Source organism: Rhinolophus sinicus, linkage group LG04, assembly GCF_036562045.2.
Source record: "Rhinolophus sinicus isolate RSC01 linkage group LG04, ASM3656204v1, whole genome shotgun sequence".
Classification (NCBI taxonomy): domain Eukaryota; kingdom Metazoa; phylum Chordata; class Mammalia; order Chiroptera; family Rhinolophidae; genus Rhinolophus; species Rhinolophus sinicus.
The window spans coordinates 6313550-6326544 of NC_133754.1; the positions used below are offsets into that span (position 1 = coordinate 6313550).

The following is a 12995-nucleotide window of genomic DNA, read 5'->3' on the forward strand; positions in this document are numbered from 1 at the left end:
CCACCAGGAAGCTGGAACATCTCCCTCAGGCCAGCAAATCCATCTGGGGCTTCCATTCTCTAGCTTTCCCCCCTCCCACCCCTTCCCCCCTAACCCTATGGTGCTCTCTTGGAAGGCCCTGCCTGCTCCTCCCTCAGGGACCAGCTCACAGCTCTCAGGAAGCCTTTCTTTGCAGGCCGACTCCGATGGCCGTCTCTTTTTCCCAGGCTCCCTTATTTCTTGCTCTCCTCTACTCTGTGCTCCCCGCATTGAATGTAGACATCTGCACTTCATATCCTCAGAATGAGGCCTCCTGGATGACAGGGATCTCTCTTTATCCATGGCGAAGGCTGTCCCTGGGACATGGTCAGTGAGAGTGGCTAAGTGTGCAGGCCTGCTAGCTCAGAGCTGCCATTTTCTGAAGTTGCTCAGTGGGAGGGAGAGGGAAGTGCCTAAGTAATTCTGAGGTCCCACGGCCACTCTTCTGGCACCTCTTCCTCACCTCTGGCTTTCCAATCTACCCCAGTGCACAGACTGTACCTAATTGTACCTGAGTTTCTCCTGGGCATTCAGAACGATAATCCCTGGCCTGAACTCTAGTCCCGGCAGCTCTCCCCAGGGCCCTGTAAGCCCAGACACTCAGCAAGGATGGAAACGAGGAAGACAGTGAGAAGATGAAGGTCCTTCCTGCCCAGCTCCTGGTCGTCACCACCACTTACCCTGGGAGCACTGCGTAGGACAGGGAGAGGCCTTGTACCAACACTCTATTCACTTGTCTCCCCAGAGAACGCATGTCCAATACCATTCACAATAAAAGAAATGCTGATTTTAAAATCATGTCTAGGTGAAAGTAAACTCCTTTACTTAGGCTGTTCGATATCCTATTACTGTACCGTAACCATTTTGGATGAGCAGGGTGTAATTTCACTTTCTTGTTTCGACCTCCTGTGCTCAGTTTCCTAGCTGAGTAATCACCGTCACCACAGACTCAGTTGGACAAGTTGGAAACCTCTGAATCCCCCTTGACTCCCTTCCTGCTTCACCTTCCAAATCAAATTAGCCTCTAAGGGCTGTTGATGCCTCAAAGGCCACGTGCCTGGCTGTCCTGTCCATTCTCACAATGGCCTATTTCAGGCTTCCATTTCTCTTGGTTGCTCTATGGTAAGCCTCTGACTTTCCCTGCGCATGTTGCACTTTACTGCTGCCTGATCTGTCTTCCTAAACTCTGATAAATCAGACCCAAGTTTAAAATCCTGTTTCACCCAAAGAATTAAGTCTAGACCCTTTAATGTGGTTCTCATGCATTCATTCACATCTGCCTCCAACCCACCTTATATCTGCCAATACCCTCCCCGTTTCCTCCAATTAACCTGTGTCCCAGACACATCACGCATCTCAAGGGGCTTTCATGCCTCCATGCCCTGTGTCTGCTGTGTCCCTTGCCTGGAATGCCTTTCTCTCCTCTTCCACCTGAATATTCTAATGCAACTCTTAAGTTACACCTCTACATAACCTTCCTAGATTCCCTCTGACAAAATTAATTGTTTCTTCTTTGTGTTCTCATAGCCCTTAGTGCAAATCTTATTCAGCACTTGACTGCATTATTTTAATTATTTGTTTTCGTATCTGCCCTCATTCAACTGTAGCTTAGTCATTTGGTATTCCCCAATGGCCCCATGTGGAGGGAGACGTTCCACAGATGTTTGAGGACTAAATGAGTGCATTTCCGGTCTCATGTTGCACATGCTCTCTCTGCTGTCCTCCTCCACAAGAGACATGCTAACAGACCAAGTGGAGAGAGCCTAGAAGCAGACAACGATACCCACAGGTATCTTAAAACTCGGTTGTATGCCTGGAAGCAACTTCCTCCAAGATCCCGTGTGGCAAAAAATATTGAAGCGAGCCATAGCAGACAGGTGAAAAGTCTAACCTTCACCGTCAGAAAAGCTGTGTTTGGAAAAACCATGTTGATTTTAACTTGAGTGTTAGCCACCCATAAAATGCTGCTGGAAATCTCTTTGGGGTTGGCCCAAGTCACAGAATTATGCGGATTGTTTTCTACACTATGCTTTGTTCAAATAGCAATTCCCAGTTTGCCTCAGGTGTGGAGTTCGGGTTCATGGTTCACTGGATGTTTTAGGAAAATACGAGCAAACATTCCAATCCTCCTTTCCCCCCCTTACAGTATGTGAGGCTTAGCTTGTTTGTTCACATGACTCAGACTTTTCAGAGAACAGATTGCTGATAATGACCATTCCATCTCTTGGCCCTCTCCCAAAAGAACCATATTTAAGCTCTCGGTGGATTTGAATGTCCACAAAATATTACTCTCCAGGGTAAGCCTGGAGGGTGTGGGGGAACTTTGCAGTCGCTGACAGAGCCAGAGTTCTGGGCCCACGTGAAAGACAAGGCCACACTTGGCCATTTCCTGGGAGATCTAGCCAGACTGAAAGAATGAATAAATGAATCCTTCCCCATAACTTGAAAAAAGCCTTTGGAAACCCAAGTGCGTATTTAATGTTGTTTTCCCTTCTCATCAGCCTTCCCCTCTCTCCCCTGCAGAGGTTCACCCACTTGCCTTTGAGCAGACTTGGTGAAGGCTCTTCACTAACCTTTACTTTGCCGGATTAGCCTTCAGCATCAAACAGTAAAAGAGACCATCAGAGACCATTGTGCAGGACTGGAGGCTGGATGGTTCTCTAATGAATTCTGGCTAAAACCGAAGGAAAAGCACTTTTGAAACAAAAGTAGCATGACGGTGGGGTATAAAATGTCTTCATTCCCTTTATTCAAGCAAATGGCATCTAAGCAGGTTGTCCCTCCTCATCAAGTGGGCATGTGTGCTGGGGGTGGTGTTGACAGAGTGCAGCTGGGTGCTAGGGAGATGCTGGGGGAGCAGCCAGGTGGTGAAAGGGGGGAGGGTTTGGCAGAGTCTGGGCTGATTCCTGTTAGAGCTCCGACAAGGGTGAAGACATGGATCACCACTATGGAAAGGGGCAGCTCCAACTCCATGTCAGCAAGTAAATGGCCACGGGAGTCTCTGTAAATGACAGCAGTGCTGCTTGTGTCTGCCTGGGCTGGTATTGGTGACATCTACTTGCCAGAACCTTCAGGAATTAATGTACATTACTCTAAAATTATCGTCCAGGGTTGAGCATGAACCTGGGAACAGTGAGGAAAGGAGAACCTGAGGGATCAGGTGGGTCTGGTTAACCCCGGAGAAGGATAATGCTGGAAAGCAACTGGGGACAAGATCTAGTGTCTGGCATGTGGTAGGTGCTCAGGAAATACTTGCTAAACGAATGCATGACCCGCGCAGAAGGCAAAGGACATCAGGCAGCTTCCGATGACCTTGGCTACTCTACTGGCTTCCCCATCAGTATAAAGCCTTGAGTTAATGTGGGGGGCGAATGCTAATGGGGGGAGGAATTAGCTTGCAAATAGGATGCAGTAAATACAGGGGAGGTACAATAGCCTCTATTTATTGGGTATCTACGTTCCAAGAATTCTGCATGTTTATCTCCACTCCTTACAAATACCCTGCAAGGTAGGTGTCTTTATCCCCACTTTATGTAAGAGTGCGTTGCCGAAAGTCACCTGGCTTTGTACCGCCATCCAGCCACGCAGCCTTGGCTGCATGTCCAAGGTTCAAACCTAGAGTCCACATCTTTCCTCTGTGCCAAGCTACCCTTAAGCAGGTAGCATGTTCTCTCTGAGGAGGCCCGCGTTGCCCACGCTTTAATGCAAGAAGGTGCCACAGTCTTTCATCTTTCGGTGGACTCCTGACAGCCCACTCCGGCACAGTGCCATTTACACAAGGATTTCACAGCACTGTATGATGAGGTGTCTTGAACTTACAAGAGCAATAAAGTTGTCTCTCCTGGTGGAAAATGGAGGAACTGCACAAGGAAGTTATATGACTTGTTTGAGAGTCCAGAGAGTGAGTCATTGATGGAGTGTGCACGGCAATGAGGACACTTAGGAGGCTGTTAGGAAAACTGCAACGGATCTGTGACATACAATAGTGTATACCTATTGCCCTGGTTACAAGCTCGGACAGTTAAGTTCACGAACTTTCCACCGTGCGCTTACACAGTGGAAAGTTCGTAAACTTAATTGTCCGACCTCAGTAAGGAATGGTTTTTGCATGTTCAGTGCTTGTAATTGCATATCCTAGGATACAGCAAAGACAATGCCAAGACATTTTAGATCACATAGAGCACAACTGTCACTCAGAGGCCATTCTGCGTAGAGATTGGTTTGTCTTATGTGAAGAGAGTATCCGGTCCCCAGATCCTATTTATTACCCATGTTTCCACTAACACCTTTGTGGACCCTCTACTTTCAAATCTCTATATGGTCCAAGGTTTGTAGGAGAGCAACAGCCAGAAAAGTGCAAGGGGAGCCTGTCTACCAAGGTCCTGCCTGGATTTTCCTTTGACATTTACCACAGTTAGATGATGATTTCATGTGTGGATGTGGCCCCATCCCCTCATGTTCCAATGAATACCAACCTGGAGGCCTAGCTGTCCAGGACAGGATCTCTGGGGGATGGGATGCCCAGCTCTGTCCTGGGGGTTGCTGGAAGGCACCTGGGAAGAAAGAGAAGAGAAACAAAATGGAAATCAATCATTTGTCCAACCTGAGTGTTCTTCACAATGTGATACATGACACACTAGTTCCATGAGCTGGTCTGTGATAAAAAGGTTTGGGGGATGTTGCATATTATATTACCCATGGGGAGTTTCACAAGACAAGTCCGCCTATTAAAGGTTACAAGACGCCTTACAGGAAAGAACCCATCTCTTTTTGCTTAACACATTTTTCTACAATTTACTTGAGTATGGAATGCTATCTCCCCTCACGCCACCATCACATCTCTTAAGATCCAAGGAAATCACTTAGCATTGAGGAAGGACAAATATGCAGGAGAAGATGGAATCTACTAGCTTAAGGGAAGTGAGAGCCCTTTTTCCATTAGTCACTCCCAAATTCCATTCAGCAAACCATCAAGGTATCCAGAGGCTCACAGAACATTATGTAAATCCTGGAAAGATGCCTTCACTTTGACCGGAAAAGCACCCACTGCCATATGCGTGTCCAGCAGGAAGGAATGGGCCACAGGATTAGCCTCCAAGTCCTGCTCATTTGCAGCCACTTCCTCGGAGAACTCTTGCCAACACCTTGCTTGAGCTGGGCCTCCTTCAATTGTATACTCTCATAGAACCTGCTCCTTTCCTTCAGCGTACTCACCCCGTTTTGCAATTAGGCACCACTGGATTGGCTACGGCTTCCTCTGGAATAACAGCAAGAGAACAGGGACCAGCGCATAACAGCGCTCAATAAATTTTGATCAAAAATTTTTATTCAATCCATGAGAGGCTATAATAAATTCACATCCCGTGGTACTCGTTCAACCAGATACCTCTTCACACTCCAAGCAAAAATCTGTATTGTTTGCTAGGATTACCATGACAAATAAACACAAACTTGGTGGCGAAAACAATAGAAACGTATTCTCTCCCAGTTCTGGAGGCCAGAAGTCTGAGATGAAGGTGTTGGCAGGATTGGTTCCCCCTGGAGTCTCCGAGGGAGAATTCGTTCCATGCCCCTCTCCTAGCTTCTGGTGTCCCTTGGCTTGATAGTTGTATCAGTCCAGTCTCTGCCTCCATCCTCACATGACCTTCCGCTCTCTGTGTATCTAATCTAAGCGATGCCTGGATGAAACTTTGGAATCCCTCACACATAACAAGAGCCTATGGCTGTACCACCCTGTCCCACTCTGCTGCCAACAATTATACACCATATAATTGCTTTCTCATGCGTCTTCAGTGTTTTCTAAAAACTGGGGGCTTACACATCTTACCATTGTGAACTCTGTCAACAGACATGTGTTGGATATCCTTGACCAGTGGTAAGATTTTTCTAGATGGAGAAGATAAGGAGGCATTTCAGGTGGCAAAACCATAAGTAGTAAAAGTTCAGCCCAGGTGAGAAAGAAAGATTAATTTCCCTCTCTCTCTGACCCATTTTTCACCTTCCTTATACCAACAAGCCACAGTATTCACCAACTACCCATTCATCCATCTTGTTCTCAGCCATAGTGGTGCCGGTTGGTTTCGTTGGAGCTGTAGACAAGACAAGACACTTGCCATGGAAGAGGTAGCTAAGTTGTGAGCAGAAAAATGGGACAATAAATAAAAGAATTACCGTGTTTCCTCGAAAATAAGACCTAACCGAAAAATAAGCCCTAACATGATTTTTCAGGATGATATCCCCTGAACATAAGCCCTAACGCGTCTTTTGGAGCAAAAATTAATATAAGACCCAGTCTTATTTTTGGGGAAACATGGTAGGATTTCCATCCTCTGGGAAAATGCCTCTTGAAGGAACTACACGAGGTCTATGAAATCTTAGGTCGCTGCTGTCACTGAAAGAAGTAAAGCTGAATGTGAACTTGGTGATCGAGATCTTTGGTTCTGCTTTAGATCCCCTTTCCTTCAGGGGTAAGAAGAGAACAGAAGAGCTAATCTGGATGACTGCTACTTCCTACGGAACCCAAGGTCCTCGTAAGGGGACCAGATGACCCGGTGGTCCACGATCTCTGGAAAATGGAACTAGAAAAATATCCTGCCTCTACCTTCAACAAACTGTAGAGTTCATGGCTTACTTTATGAATTAACATCTCAGGTGAATATATTGATGGAGCTTGGGAGGTGTTCTAGCTTTGAGTGCTAAAGCACGGAACCATCTGGAGTCACGGTCACGTGTTGGGCTAGGATTCCCCATGAAGGCCCTCCTCTTTGTGACTCCCTTGTATACCCTCACTCTTCCCCCTCCAAACCCCAAATAGATACGGTTCTAGAGTAACACCACCAGGCAGACATACCTGGTATCTTACTAGCCCAAATAACTTGACAAGAGGAAATGAAGCATAATTACGCTTCTATCAATATATCAAAAAGAAGAACGAGGGAAGAGGCAGACTTTGGTCCTTTCCTGGTCATAAGGAAGAAGAGAGGTGATATATCTGAAAGAATCCATTTGCTTCTTCCATCTACTGCCTTAAACAAAAGTAAAATATGAATCCACAGATAAGGAAGAGCTGGAAGAAAATTAATGAAATGCTGAGGAATTATCTTGATGAATGTCAAAAACATACCTCACCTGAAGAAGGAAATGTTTGCAAGATTTTTGTGGAAAAGGAGGAAGGCACAATGCAGTAAAATCAATATCCATTTCTGTGGGGGCAGGAAACACTTTCTGAAAATTAAATTCTAAACATATAGTGATGGTTTTGATATTGAGACACTTGGAGAGAGAAAAACCTGGATGAGTTTCAAAATTTTGCTTTCTAATATTCATCTCCTTTCCTTCTAGGAAGCAAAATTTATGAACTTCAGAATTAAATTCAAAGATATAGAACTTGGTATGCTGGAAATATTCACTAGCAAATATGTCAGACTCTAATAAAGATGGGTCTGATGTATTTACCTAGGAGAGAAGGAATCTTGTTTTTAATTCTTTTAAGTCAGGCAAATGAAATGCATTTCATTAACCTTGACGCATTAGGGGGGCCCTCGGCTCACATATTTTATTTAGTAAAAGGCATAGTATACTTTTCTCTCCTAATGTCTGCTTGTTCTGAGAAATCTTTTTGCCTTTCATGCACACACTGGAAGCCCATCTCCAAGGTACATTCATTTCCAAACAATATCCTCAAGCAGGTGCATTGCAAAATGGATCACTCAATCCTTCCCACGAAGAAGACACACTGTCATTGGAAGGTAGACTTCCCAAGGCTGGGATGTGGAGTGCATGCTTGGGGAAGGAGGGCTGCCTTTTTTTGGGACAGTGACGGAAGCTTTGTGAGCCTTTTTGCCCTGTGGTTGATGAAAACTCTCATACTCTCATCTGAAATAATAGTCCTTTGACCAAGTACGTCCACTGAATTCTGAGATTGTACAATGTGAATGCTAATGAAAGTCAAGTGAAAGAAAGCAGTCAGAGGGGAACAAGAGAGGAGAGAGGATATTTCCAGATGAGGTTTGAAATGAGATCATGAGTTGATGAGGTGAAGACATGTAGGATGGCTATTCCAGATGGCAGGGACTGCAGAAGATGTCACTGAGTGTTTGTCTTTAGGGAAAGAGAAAAACATAAAGGGAAAGGAAAACCAAATAGTAAAAGCACTACCTACAGCACAGAACACTGTTTTAAAATCGGAAAATGCTAAAAGAATACAGATTTTATTTTAAGTGACTTTGCTGAACATGATTTTCAAAAGTAAAAGGGTAATTTTCCATGGTATAATGGCATAGTGGTTGAATTGTGGCCTTCCAACAGATGTGCCCACATCCTAACCCCCAGAACATGTGAATGTAATCTTACTTGGAAAAAGCATCTTTGTAGAAATAATTAAGTTAGAGATCTTTACCTGGGGGGGGGGGGGTCCTATATCCAGTGCAAGTGTCTTCATAAGAGATAAAAGAGAAGACACAGACACACTGAGGGAAGAGGTCCTTGTGAAGATGGAGGCAGAGATTGGAGTGATGAGGCCACAAGCCAAGGAACCCAGAAACTGGAAGAGGCAAGGAAGGAGTCTCTGCGAGAGAGTTCAGAGGGAGTGTGTCCTGTACACACCTTGGCTTTGAACTTCTGGTTTCCAGGACTGTAAAATAATAAAGATTTCTTGTTGTAAGCCCCCCAGTTGTGGTAATTGGTTATGGCAGTTCTAGCAAACAAATGTGGGTGGACATAGCAGGGTCTAAACGTCCATACACACCGAGTTTTGAATTGCGGGCCTTCCTCTTCCTAACCTTTTGCATGTCCCTTAGCATCCCTAAGTAGTAGCTTCTGCTTCTGTAAAAAACTGGTAAGACAAATAGTACCTGCCTCCTAGGTTGTGGGGAGCAAAGCACTCAATGTGTGGAAAGAATGGGACACAGTGAATGTCACATAGTAGGTACTCAATAATGGCCGCTGATATTATTACTGTTACGGTGATGATTATCTCCCTCACCCCAAACTACTTGCACTGATGCTTACACATAACCCACTCATGTTGGTGAGGAGGCCATTCTCTCTCAGCTCCAAACACACACTCCTGTAACCTGCTCTGCAGGGCTGGGGCCAGGACTCTGTTAACTACATACCTCCTTTGCCAATTAGCGACACTCCAGGGAGATTGGATTATACACCACGAGGGGAGAAGGGACTTGTCCTTTCTGTTTGCTTTTCCTGTCAGCAGTGACCTTGCATCCTGGAAGCAGCAATGGTTCCAGTTGTTTGCAGCCCCATCACGTGCTCTGAGGTACCAGCACCCACAGGCAGAGCCCCCTCCTCAGAAGTCAGAGCCCCAGCTCCAAGGGCCCCTTCTCCAAGCTTCTAGGGTTGGATGACCCAAGCCCCTTCCTGGGTTCCCCCAACCCTAGAGGTGTTTGTTAGCTACTTCCTACAGTTACCAGCTTTTGTCACCTCAGCGTCTCCCAAGGCTGTTTAACCAATCCTGTATACTACATTCTGTTAAATTCAGTGAAGTTTCTGTCTGCTGGCTGTCCCCTGGTGGATCAACACTCTGTGTGGGTTTCTTGGTTTATGTGTGTGGGAAATGGTTCAGCCGATGAGCACTGAATTGAAACAGAAAGACTAAGAATTGTATCTTGGCTCCTTGACTTTCCAGCTGAAAAAATCTTGGCCAAATACTTGGCCTCTTCGAGAATCCAATTTTCTTATTTGTAAAATGGGATTAATAATGTTTATCTTGTAGGGTTATGTATGGTTGAATGAGATAATGTTTAAAATGTTCCTGGCAACTAACGGATGCTCAAGAGAGGTTGGCGATCATTTTATGGGTGTTAGAAATATATTTTCACATGTGTCCATCTTTTACAGGTTCCTCTGCTTTCCACTGTTGAGCTTCTGAGCTCCTCTGGGTGTCTGGACTCTCTTATTTCAGCTTCCTTGGTTCATTTAGGGTTCTTGTTCTAGACGAGAAGATGGCAGTTGTTGTATTAATTAGCTTGACTCCAGCGAACTTAAGAATGAGGAAGTGATAGCTGTGCGTGTGAAAGGAGTTGGCTTTAAAATGCACAATAAATGAGGATGAAGAATAAGACCCCCATTGGGAAGCGCCTTTGGGACACTTGGCAGCCTGGTGCTCACTCAGCACTTTTTCTCACGTGGGTGGGTGTGCTCCTAGCTTGTAGAAGGACACCCAGTAAGAGGCTGTGGCACCCCGGGGATGGCAGAGAAAAACTAAATGAATACAATCTGACGGGACCGTTCAGTCTAAGACTCATGTAAAGCTGCTCCCATGTTTAAAGACTATTTCAATATCAAAGAACCTCGTCTGCAAGTCACCACACATCCCCCGGGCACCTGCTGAAGCTAGGAAAGCATTCTGCAGGGGCTGTCAGCATTAAAGGCAAACAAAAACCATGGTTTCAGCCAGTGTGGGATTTCCCGTGGAATGGAGAGACCAAACTAACAGGCCTAACCACAAATATAATATTGGCATATGTGACTTATCTAGATGCTAGAATTCTCTGTAACTCCCAGGAAGATTCCTGAACTGGCAGGTGCAGGGCTTCAGGCATTGAAAAGTGTTTTTCAGAGTCAGAGACAAAAGTATTTTTCATTCCCTCCATTCTCCCTCCCCCCCCACTCCCCCCCCACCAGCTGACCCCAATGCCCGACTCTGCTGCTAGACATCATTTCATCAACTCCCAGGAGGCTCGATCCATCCGCTTGCCTCCCAATGACTGCCCCTTGTCAAAGTATATCATCATCCTTACTCTCTCAGGACCCTGCCTTCTTTGTATGAGAACATTCAGTCAGCCAGCGGGACAAACCGCATACAGCACCAGACACTGGGCGAGGCCTATTGACGCAAAGGCACATAAAGCGCCGATTCTGCCTCAAGGAGTTTACAACCTCAGTAGGAGAGACAGACAGGTGAGCAATGCGTACGTTAAATGCAAACGATCTTGGCTTCTAGGAGGATGAAGCACAAAGAGGCCATGGCCATTCTAACAAAGACGCGACGAGAAGGGGTTTCGTAGACACTGTACAATGGGTAGTGCTACAATGCTATCCCTTTGAGGAACTATGACTTTGGAGGGTGAGGAAATGGGGCTTGCAGGCACCACAGCAAAACAGACGATGGGCAAACAAAACATCGAAGTCCCAAAATAGAGACACCTTCTAGGTTCGAACCTCAGGGGACAGAGAGGAGGGCGTCAGGCTGGTGGTGAAGGGGTTGGTTTGGCTGAGAGCACAGGAGGGCAAAGCTCTTGCTTTAATTACCTGTGTTCCGCGCCTCATGGCCGGCCCTGATGTTTCAGTCAGGTGCTTCGCACTGCGTCCTCTCACGCCTGCTGCCCGCAGACTTGTCCTGACTTACTGCGTCAGGATAGTTGAAGTGGTGCCACATTTTGGAGAAAGGGCTCAGGAGAAGCACCTTGGCCCTCTCTCCAGCCGGGGTTCTGATGAAAGGTCTGCTATGTTCCTCCCCCTCTTCCATCCCAGGAAACGGCTCTCTTATAAAAACATCCCGGGGGCACCTTCCGTTCCGTGGTCCCATGCTGGTCGCCACAGGCAGTCACTAGTGCTTTTCAGCATTTTCTATTTTCCAAGTACTGAGCTGGTTGCCTTGGAAGCAAATAAACAGTGAGCACAGTCCCTGCCATTAATACTTGCAATTTTTGTTGGGGAGCCAGACTTATATATAGATTTTCATGTAATATAGTCATGGCCAATGGGGAGGTATGCAGAGGGTGCTTTAGGGGTTCCAAGGAGCAACACTCCACCCAACCTGGAGCTTCTGGGAAGCTTTCGAGAAGTGACAGAGACTGAGCTGCATGTTCAAAGGTGAGAGAAGGGCAGCTATGTTAAAAAAAAGATGGACAGAAATTGCAGGCTGAGGAAAGAGCATGAGCAACAGCACAGGCACTTGAAACAACTGAACGCGTGTTAGCAGCCCAATGACAGTGTACAACGTGAGACAGGGGCGGGCAGAAGAGACAGGGGCGGGCACCTACATTAGAAGGGTGGAGGCCAGTTTGTGCGGGACCCAGCTGGCTAAGGAGAGAGCCAAGCTGTTTTCTGTCATGTTGGGAAGCCATAATGGTTTTCTGTTGAGAGTGACATGCTTAGATGTTGTCTAACTGCAGAATGGAAGACGGATTTAAGTGGTGGTGGGTGGTGGGGGCAGTGTTAAGACTGGAAGCAGGGAGTTAGGAGTCCTGTTCAATAGTCCAGGTAAGAGAGGCTGAACTCCTGAGCTAGGAAAGGGGTGACAGGGTGGAGGGCGGGGGGAGGAGTCAATTCATGGGCCATTCGGAACCAAAGAAGCAATTGCATTTAGTGATGATTGGCTAAAGGAGAGAAGATAGAGGAGGAAGCAGGATGATTTAGTTTGAGGCTTGGCTGAATGGGAACCTGGACTCAGGTTGATGAACTCAGCCTGGGAACACAGGAGCAAGACAGAGTTCTGAGGAAGTGGGGTTGCTCAGAGTTCAGCTTTGGTTGCTCAGACAAGAAGAGCTTGGAGGGCCCGAGAAAGGGTTTGCTCAGCAGGGAGCTGGACAGGTGATCTGAAGCTCCTGAGAGAGCAGAGGTGACTCGTGAGCATATCAACGTGTGCGTGGGAAACTCAACTGTGACAGTGGCTGGAATCACCCCTGAAGAGAAAAACAGGAGATAGAAGATTAGCACATTATCCCTTCTTTTCAGGCAATATAGAGTCTACTGGGGTGGGAAAGGCTTGGACACAAATAACTAGAATACAAGGGACCATGTAATAGTCCCTACAATTACAGCAGCTGCATTTTCCAGGTCAAATATTGGGTCATGTGGTCTCACCACACTCTGACCACAGACATAATTTTTGAAGGAATGTTTTGTCAGAAATCCAGTTGCCTTAGTTCTAATAGATGTACAAATAGAAATGTTTTTAAAGCATAGAGTAAGAAGACATTTTTGTAGAAAGAGGAATTTGAGTTAATCCCTAACAG

General features: G+C 46.2%; 1 long non-coding RNA gene across 1 annotated transcript; it reads right to left on the reverse strand.

Annotated features, from left to right (window-relative positions):
* Window positions 1-2588: 2588 nt before the first annotated feature.
* LOC141571282 (uncharacterized) lies at window positions 2589-11895 on the reverse strand. Its single transcript, XR_012496043.1, has 3 exons — window positions 11287-11895; window positions 4494-4571; window positions 2589-2692 (listed from the first exon to the last, which is right to left on the reverse strand). It is a non-coding gene; the product is annotated as an uncharacterized LOC141571282 (long non-coding RNA).
* Window positions 11896-12995: the final 1100 nt, after the last annotated feature.